Genomic DNA, 7,986 nt, shown 5'->3' on the forward strand with positions numbered 1-7,986 from the left:
AGGGAGGGGAAAATGAGGCCCTAATGCCGGGGGCTTAAGTGGAGAGCAAATATTTTGAGATGATGAGGGCAATGAATGTACAAATATGCTTTACACAATTGATGTATGTATGGATTGTGATAAGAGCTGTATGAGCCCCTAATAAAATGATTTTTCTTAAAAAAACGGTATTACTCTTTCAATAATAAGTTCCTGCTTTTTGGTGTCAACAGGCTGCTGCAAGGGCTTCTGAATCTTTTCTTGGTTCATCAAACTGCCTGCAGTGAGGACAGAGGCTGGGCTTTTGCAAGTTCGGTTAGGTCTGGTCTCCTGCTGTGAGGTTGGGGGATACCTCTGATTGATTCTCTTGCTGGGTTAGACAGAGGCTTTACCCTCCCTGCTTTGTTGGGCAGGGCTTGAATCAAGCTTCTTTCTCTATTTCCCTGCTGGGAAGCGTTTGCTAATGGAAACCCCTTACTGAAGGAGTAAAATCCAGGTACTTTTAAAGCCAAGATGGGTTGTCCTGGCCATGCTCTGCTGCAGGCCTCAGCTCACTCTTTGCAGCCAGGCTGATTGGCCTGCGCTCCCTACACTCTCTTGGAAGATGACCTATCTTTCCACAACTAAAGCATTTTCCTTTATTCCTGGTGTAATCAGCTCCTTCAGTCCACCAGATTCTATATTGCAAAAACTCTGAAGGAGAAAGGCATGCTTTGGTTAAAGTTCTCCAGTCAGCAGGGATGCAGCATTTGGATTCTGCCAAAGACCTTATCATGCTAATTAGGAGGTTCTGGGAGCTCCCTCTCTGGACAAGCCATGCGGAGACTTGCTATGCCCTGTGAGAGCCTCACTCTCTCTGCTTCACCTCCCTGCTGTTGATCACTCAGAGAGCTATCAGAGCCACCCTGAGACCTGTGAGAGCCATGGAGACACTTCCATCACCACTGGATCCCCAAGACATTGCACCCACTGGCCTTTGTGCTACCTAGGGACTTCTCACATCCTAGTTGGTGGTTCTGAAATATTAGGTCATTACCTCCTTAAATTCTCTGCTCCCACCTCTGACTATCCATAAAAGGAGATCCCCTTCCTCTTAGCATGATGAGATGGAGCTACTTGGACCTCAAAGACAGACAAGGTCAGGCCCAGATCCCCACTCAACCACTGACACAGGTCCTGTAACCACCCAGAGATCCAGAGCTCTGTCCCTGGCAATTCATCTCCTTCCTAAATTTTCATTCCTGTGCACACTTGGATGTCCTGTCAGTACTCCAAGTTCAGGGCACCTTCTAAATTGTTCTGACCTTAGGTTACCTGCCACCCTGCCAAGAACAGGTAATGTGGTTGGAAGCCTCGCCCATGGCAACTGTCTCTCAATGGGCAGTAGGTGGCACTGTCTGTCTGCTAAGAGCAACACCAGGGTCTTGAAGAGGGAAATCTGGGGCAGAGGAAAGCCGGGCAACTGAAGAAGAAAATGTGCCAAGCCCTGTAGTAGAACTAGTCAACGAATTTTTAAGAATGCAGGTACGTGCTATCGAACCTGAATTTATCTGTGCTGCAATTCAGTACTTTGATGAAATCGATACTCCATCCCAGCGCTTCTCAACACTTATCCATCCCTGGATATTCAGAAAATAATAAACCAATGTGTGTAAGAGGCATTTCAGATAAATCACGGGTGAGGGGGTGACGGTGTACCTTTGGCAAGGCAGTTCTTGGAAGGACAGGAGGCCTCAAGATTTGAGGTATCCTATTTGGTGCAGTGGTTAAGAGCTGGGTTGCTAACAGCAAGGTAGGTAGTTTGAACTCACCAGCTGAGAAGAAGTAGCGATCTGTTCCTGTAAAAAGTACATCCTAACAAACCCCGTGGGGTAGTTCTACTCTGCCCTGAAGAGTTGCTTTGAGCCATAATGAACTCAACAGCATGCAACAACAAACTGTGTGAAGAAGTAAGCAGAGATGCTTGGAGCCACTGGTGGGTGCTGTGGGTGGTAAAGCATCCTTGTTTTCAGTCCTGAGGGACAGCTGCTCCTGAGAAGCACCCCCAGACAAACTTGTGTGGAGGCTTTGATTGTAGGGGACTGGGTAGAGAGCAAGGAATTCGCTCCGGAATTACCTGGAATGTTGAGGTGGATGACATAGTGCCATGACTTGGCTGGACACACCTATCTCCCACAAAAGGACAGGGCTGTATAATTAACCAGTTCCTTGTAATGGAGGAGTTTATAAGCTTCCAGTTCCAAATGCGTGGTGGCAAGGAAAAGAGTCTAACAGAGTCAACAGTGTTGGATGAGGCTGAGAGTGAAGGTCAGTCTGAAAAGAGATGCAGCCGAGATGGCAGCAGAGCCAAGCTTGCTGCAATAGCTGGGCAGGCAGAGGTAGACGTGCCTTGAAGCCCCTCACTTGCCCTGGCTCTTTCCAAGGCCCTGAGAGGGGCACTAGCAATGTGTTTACCTGTACCTGGTCACCATATGTCAAATTTCTTTAGAAGTAATCTATATTTTAAGTACCAGGAAGACAGTTTGGCTCCTTCCACTGCAACTAGGCGGCATTTTGGGGAGCCAGTCAAGAGGAAAGCAAGTTAGGCTTACATTGCTTGTTTTCCTAAGATACATTGTATGGTTCATACTCACTTCCGTGTAGAATCAGATAATTTCAGTGCAGGGAGAGGGGGGCGCTTCCAGGAACACTCTTAGCACTCATAGAGACAATGTACTGGACACCAGAGGCTCTAGAGTGTGGTCAAAGGACTTGTCATGGTAAAAATATCACATGACGCAAGCTAGCATCAGAAGTCTGTGAGCAGAGGAGACAATAAATTCTTCAACTCTCAGGTGTAGAAAATTTTAATTGTAGGATGCACTTCTCATCAGTGACATCGAAATGGAAGTCTTTTTCTTCAGGAACATATTCAACATGCAACATATACAATTAGCTATGCATACAATTATTTTTATAATTTTATTATACTGAGAATTACAGCCAAATGGACCTGGCTGGATGTGAAAAATATTTTTTTACATATTGCTATATTAAATCAATAGAAATTATTCTGACATAAAAAATGACTTAGAAGAAACTTTTTTCTCCCCCAAATCAGAATTTATTTTTTTTGGCGAAGAAGAGATAAAGTTTAAACACCAGTAATGAATAAAATGCATTTAACAGGAGTCAGAAATAAAATTATTTTGATACTCAATTGATAAAGAATGAATCATACACACAATTGGAACTTTTCAAAAACTGATTTCCTCTTTGAAGAAAACCTAGAACTCATCTTTTTTGGGGTTTTTTAATCGTTTTATTAGGGGCTCATACAACTCTTATCACAATCCACACATACATCAATTGGGTAAAGCACATTTGTACATCCATTACCCTCATCATTCCCAAAACATCTGCTGTCCACCTAAGCCCCTGGCATCAGCTTCTCATTTTTCCCCTCCTTCCCTGTTCCCCCCTCCTTCATGAACTCTTGATAATTTATAAATTATTATTTTGTCATATCTTGCACTGTCCACTGTCTCCCCTCACCCACTCTTCTACTGTCCATCCCCCAGGGAGGAGGTCACATGTAGATCCTTGTAATCTGTTCCCCCTTTCCACCCCACCCTCCCTCCACCTTCCCAGCACCACCACTCACACCACTGGTCCTGAAGAGATCATCTGCCCTGGATTCCCTGTGCTTCCAGCTCCCACATGTACCAGTGTACATCCTCTGGTCTAGCCAGATTTGCAAGGTAGAATTGGGATCATGATCGTGGGGGAGGAGGAAGCATTTAGGAACTAGAGGAAAGTTGTATGTCTCCTCCCCGAGACCCTTCTGTAAGGGGATGTCCAGTGGCCTACAAATGGGCTTTGAGTCTCCACTCCGTACTACCCCCCTCATTCACTATGATATGATTTTTTGTAGAACTCATCTTTAAACAAAACTGAACAAGTAGCTTAATCACTTCCAGCAATTTAAAGAGTACTTAAATTTAGTCACTGCTCAAGAAAACTTGAAGTGGCCTGAGATCTTAGAGCTCTATCAAGAAATTCTTGATGGAAGAAGCACACCAGCCTATGCAACCACGAGGTGTCGAAGGGATCAGGTGTAAGGCATCATTAGAACAAAAAATCTTACCATAGTGAATGATGGGGGGAGTGCGGAGTGGAGATCCAAAGCCCATTAGTAGGCCACTGGAGATCCCCTTGCAGAGGGGTCTCGGGGAGGAGATGAGCCAGACAGGGTGTGATGTAGCGATGATGAGAAATACAACTTTCCTCTAGTTCCTAAATGTTTCCTCCCCGCTCCCACTACCATGACTCGAATTCTATCTCGCAGGACTGGCTAGACCAGAGGAGGTACACTGGTATAGATGGGAACTGGAAATACAGGGAATCTGGGACAGATGAGCCCTATAGGACCAGTGGTGTGAGTGGCAAAACAGGGAGGGTAAAGGGAGAATGGGTAGGAAAGAGGGAACCGATTACATGGAACTGTGTGTGACCTCCTCCCTGGGGGACAGACAACCAAAAAGTGGATGAAGGGAGACGTCGGACAGGGCAAGATATGACAAAATACCCATTTATAAACTATCAGGGGCTCATGCGGGAGGGGGGAGCGGGGAGGGAGGGGAAAAATGAGGACCTAATGTCGGGGGTTTCAATGGAGAGAAAATGTTTTGAGAAACGATGTACAAATGCGCTTCACACAATTGATGTGTGTATGGATTGGGATAACAGTTGTATGAGCCCCTAATAAAATGTTAAAAAAAAAAAAGAAAGAAATTCTTGACGGTTTCCCCAAATTTAACAATAAAATGTAAAATAGAATTAATTTTATATTAAATAAAATTAACAATATAAAATAGTAATTCCTTGTTATTACAAATAGCTATTGGAGGCACCTGAAATTAACTTTTCTAAACTGCTAATGGGAAAAAACTGAATGTTGATAAACCATTCTAGAATAAACACCAAACTATTATTTCTCACCAGAGAAAATGTGTTACAAAATCGTTGACAAATGAAGAGCCCATCAAAATATGGTTATGCAGACAGTTAATGAACATGTTTTTATGATTGCAAGATTTATTAACTTTTGAAAGTGTGTATGTTATGGCTCCCACCACCCCCATTCCAGATAAATATCTGTTTGGGTTCCTAATTCTATATGTATAATTCTGTATCTTTTGCTTGAAAACTCAAACACACTGCCATTGAGTGGGTGCAAACTCGTGGTGACCCTGTAGGACGGGGTAGAAGTGCCCTGTGAGTTCCAGGGACTGTAACTCTCCATCAGCTCAGAACAGAAAGCTTGCTGGGTTCAACCTTAGCAGCCCAGCATGTAAGGCTGACGCCACCAGAGGAATGGAAATCGCATTCCTTTCTAGCAGCACAGACCCGAGTCTTCTCAGGTCACATGTTTCCAAACTGGGCCAAATCCCAGTTTCCCATCACTAACCCGTTGTCTTGCTGGGAGGCTTCACTCATAGACCCTTTGGGTCAAGTAGAGCTGGACCCTAAGGTTTTCCAGGCTATTAATCATCACGAAGCTGGTTGCCTCATCTTTCACCCTCAGAGAAGTTGGTGGGTTGAAACTGCTGACCACTTGGTGAACAGCTCAATGCTGAACCCACTGGGCCACCAGGGTGCCTTCGTTTTCCACCACCCTTCACACACAAACACACAAAACCATAAATAAATAATCAATCACTCAACCCCATTACTATAGAATCAATTTCCCTCTAGGTCAGCTGTCCAACGCCTATCCCATAGCACCTCCATGGAGGGCTCCTTGAGTTTTCCACCAGGGCGCCCGAAACAGAGGTGATACTGGAGAGGGCTGGCTGGCTAGCCAGGTTCTTTAGACAGAGTTCACCCTATGCCTGGTGGGTCCAGTGGCAAGTCCACTTGGAAGTCTGTCCAGTCCCTGCCTTAGCTTCAGTCCAGGCCCTCCCCAAGGTCCCTCCCTCGGGGAGGAGGGGGGCTCCACAAGGGAGGGTGGGCTTTCCAACCTTGCGGAGAGGGGAGATAGAGAGAATTGTTTTTCTGAAAGTTAAGGTCCAGGGAAGATGAAGCCACTGAGACACCGAGCCCTGGTTAAGAAGGGCTCTGGTCTGCTTGTCTTAGGGGACTGAATTGTTGACATCAGCCCTCCAAGTGAAAACAACTGAAACTATGGATTAAATGTTTTCAAAGTCCTTTTCTCAAATGAAAGCCTTCAAAGGGCTAGTGGAAAGGTGCTTGGTCAAAACTGGGGAAAGGAGAGGGTTTAGAGGAAAACCTGAAATTTGGGGAGGTTTCTATTCTGGGGCTTTGGCAGATGCTGGAAAAGGGTGTTTAAAGGCTTTTAGTTATTAATATTTTTTTCTCAATGCAGGGCATCCATCAAGGCCTAAGGGAACTAGAAGTGGAATTCCAGATCAAAAACCTCCCAAAACCCCACCCCCTCCCCTCAAACCTTGAATTTGACATTAGGCTGCTCAGTGTCAAAACCAAAGAGATCTTCCACAAAATGACTGATAGGACAACGAGAATGAAGTACCTATTTCAATCCATCACTTACTGTAGTAAGTGATGAGGGGACATCAAGAGGGGACCTCAAGAATGTCATTCCCACAACCTTAAGACGAGATGCATTCTAGACTTGGGCCCATTGAAGAACTTTCCCTGGGGGTGACATCTCACTGTTCCACCTTCTGTCCGAGATGGAGAATGGTTGGAATAGATGGCACGGGTGATGCTGGATATAAGGCTATGGATTGCTGGCAGCCTGGGCCCAGCAGCTGTCCTGGACTAACTCCCGGCCCGAACATGCTACTGCCTTGCAGTAGGCTGTGTCCTTCCTACAGACTGAGTTGATCTTGTGGCAGGACCATGAGTCTGACAGGGCGGCCAGCTTCAAGGTGTTTTCTGGGGACAAAGGCAGATGGGAAGGCAAAAGCCCCTCTTAGAACATTTATAAAGAAAAGCTATTTTAATACTCTTGGGTTTAATAACATTTTGTTGTTTTTAACCAAGGCCATTTCCCTTGAATTAACTGAACAGTTCTAATGAACTGCCTGCCTAGCTAAAATATGATTCTCTGGGGACAACTTAAAAGCCTTTCGAGTTGGACCTTTTGATCTAAGTTGGGACCTCTGATTAAGGGCTATCTGCAGGAAAGTCACAACCCAAGGTCAAGAATAGTCTTTTAACTGGACCCCCTTGACACCTATCTCTTACTAACACAGGGTTGACAGGAGGCTTGTCCCTCATTCTCACTCTGCCCGTCCAACTCCCCTCACCTCCCACCACCCCCACTGCCCTCTGGCTGAGCTGGAAAGATTGGAGGATGTAGAAAAGAGATTATTCCACAGAAGGAGAGAGAGATCAGACTTCAACCTGGTGTGCCAAGACATGAATGCAGCATACCGGCATGAAGTAAGGAACCAATAGAGAGGTCTGAGGGGGCAGCCCCAATCCCAACTATGTGGACAGTCCCCTCTCCCAGGAGAAGAATTCACTTCAGCTGACAACACTGAAGCTACAGCTCAGGGAGAGGGACACATCTGATCAGAGCACACAGGAGCAAATGAAGGGGGACAGAGTGAGGGGAACACATCCTGGTCCACCAAGACCCCAAGGACGATAGTCCTGAGCAGAGCAGCCAATGCACAGAGAGGACCATAGAACACACCCAACCATGAGACAGGACGTCCCTCACTGAACCATAGCGCTTTGAGGGACAGCACTGGAGGCACAGTGCGAGAATTGTGCCTGATCTGACCCCACCACTCTGGGGCAAAACGCTAAGGGCGTGCAACAAAGCAACAAGGGGGCCAAAGAAATAAAGGCCCTGAGGAATACCAAAAATAGACTTTGGGGCCAGGGCATGGCACCTCATCAGACTTAACTGGAAAACACTCCTAAAGGTCAACAAACAGACCTAGAACGATTGATAAGCTTTCCTATGTTTTGCCGTTGCTTTTTGTTGTTGTTGTCGTTTTGTTTAATAAGTTCTCTGCAAAGATAAACCGA

At 45.7% G+C, this 7,986-nt stretch overlaps 1 pseudogene; it reads left to right on the top strand.

Moving 5' to 3' along the window:
* The first annotated feature begins 6,780 nt into the window (after nt 1-6,780).
* The window catches only part of LOC101644010, a 4,270-nt pseudogene continuing 3,064 nt past the window's right edge, over nt 6,781-7,986 (top strand).

Source organism: Echinops telfairi, unplaced genomic scaffold (genome assembly GCF_000313985.2).
Source record: "Echinops telfairi isolate 266 unplaced genomic scaffold, ASM31398v2 ScPeMD7_7453;HRSCAF=8491, whole genome shotgun sequence".
Classification (NCBI taxonomy): Eukaryota; Metazoa; Chordata; class Mammalia; order Afrosoricida; family Tenrecidae; genus Echinops; species Echinops telfairi.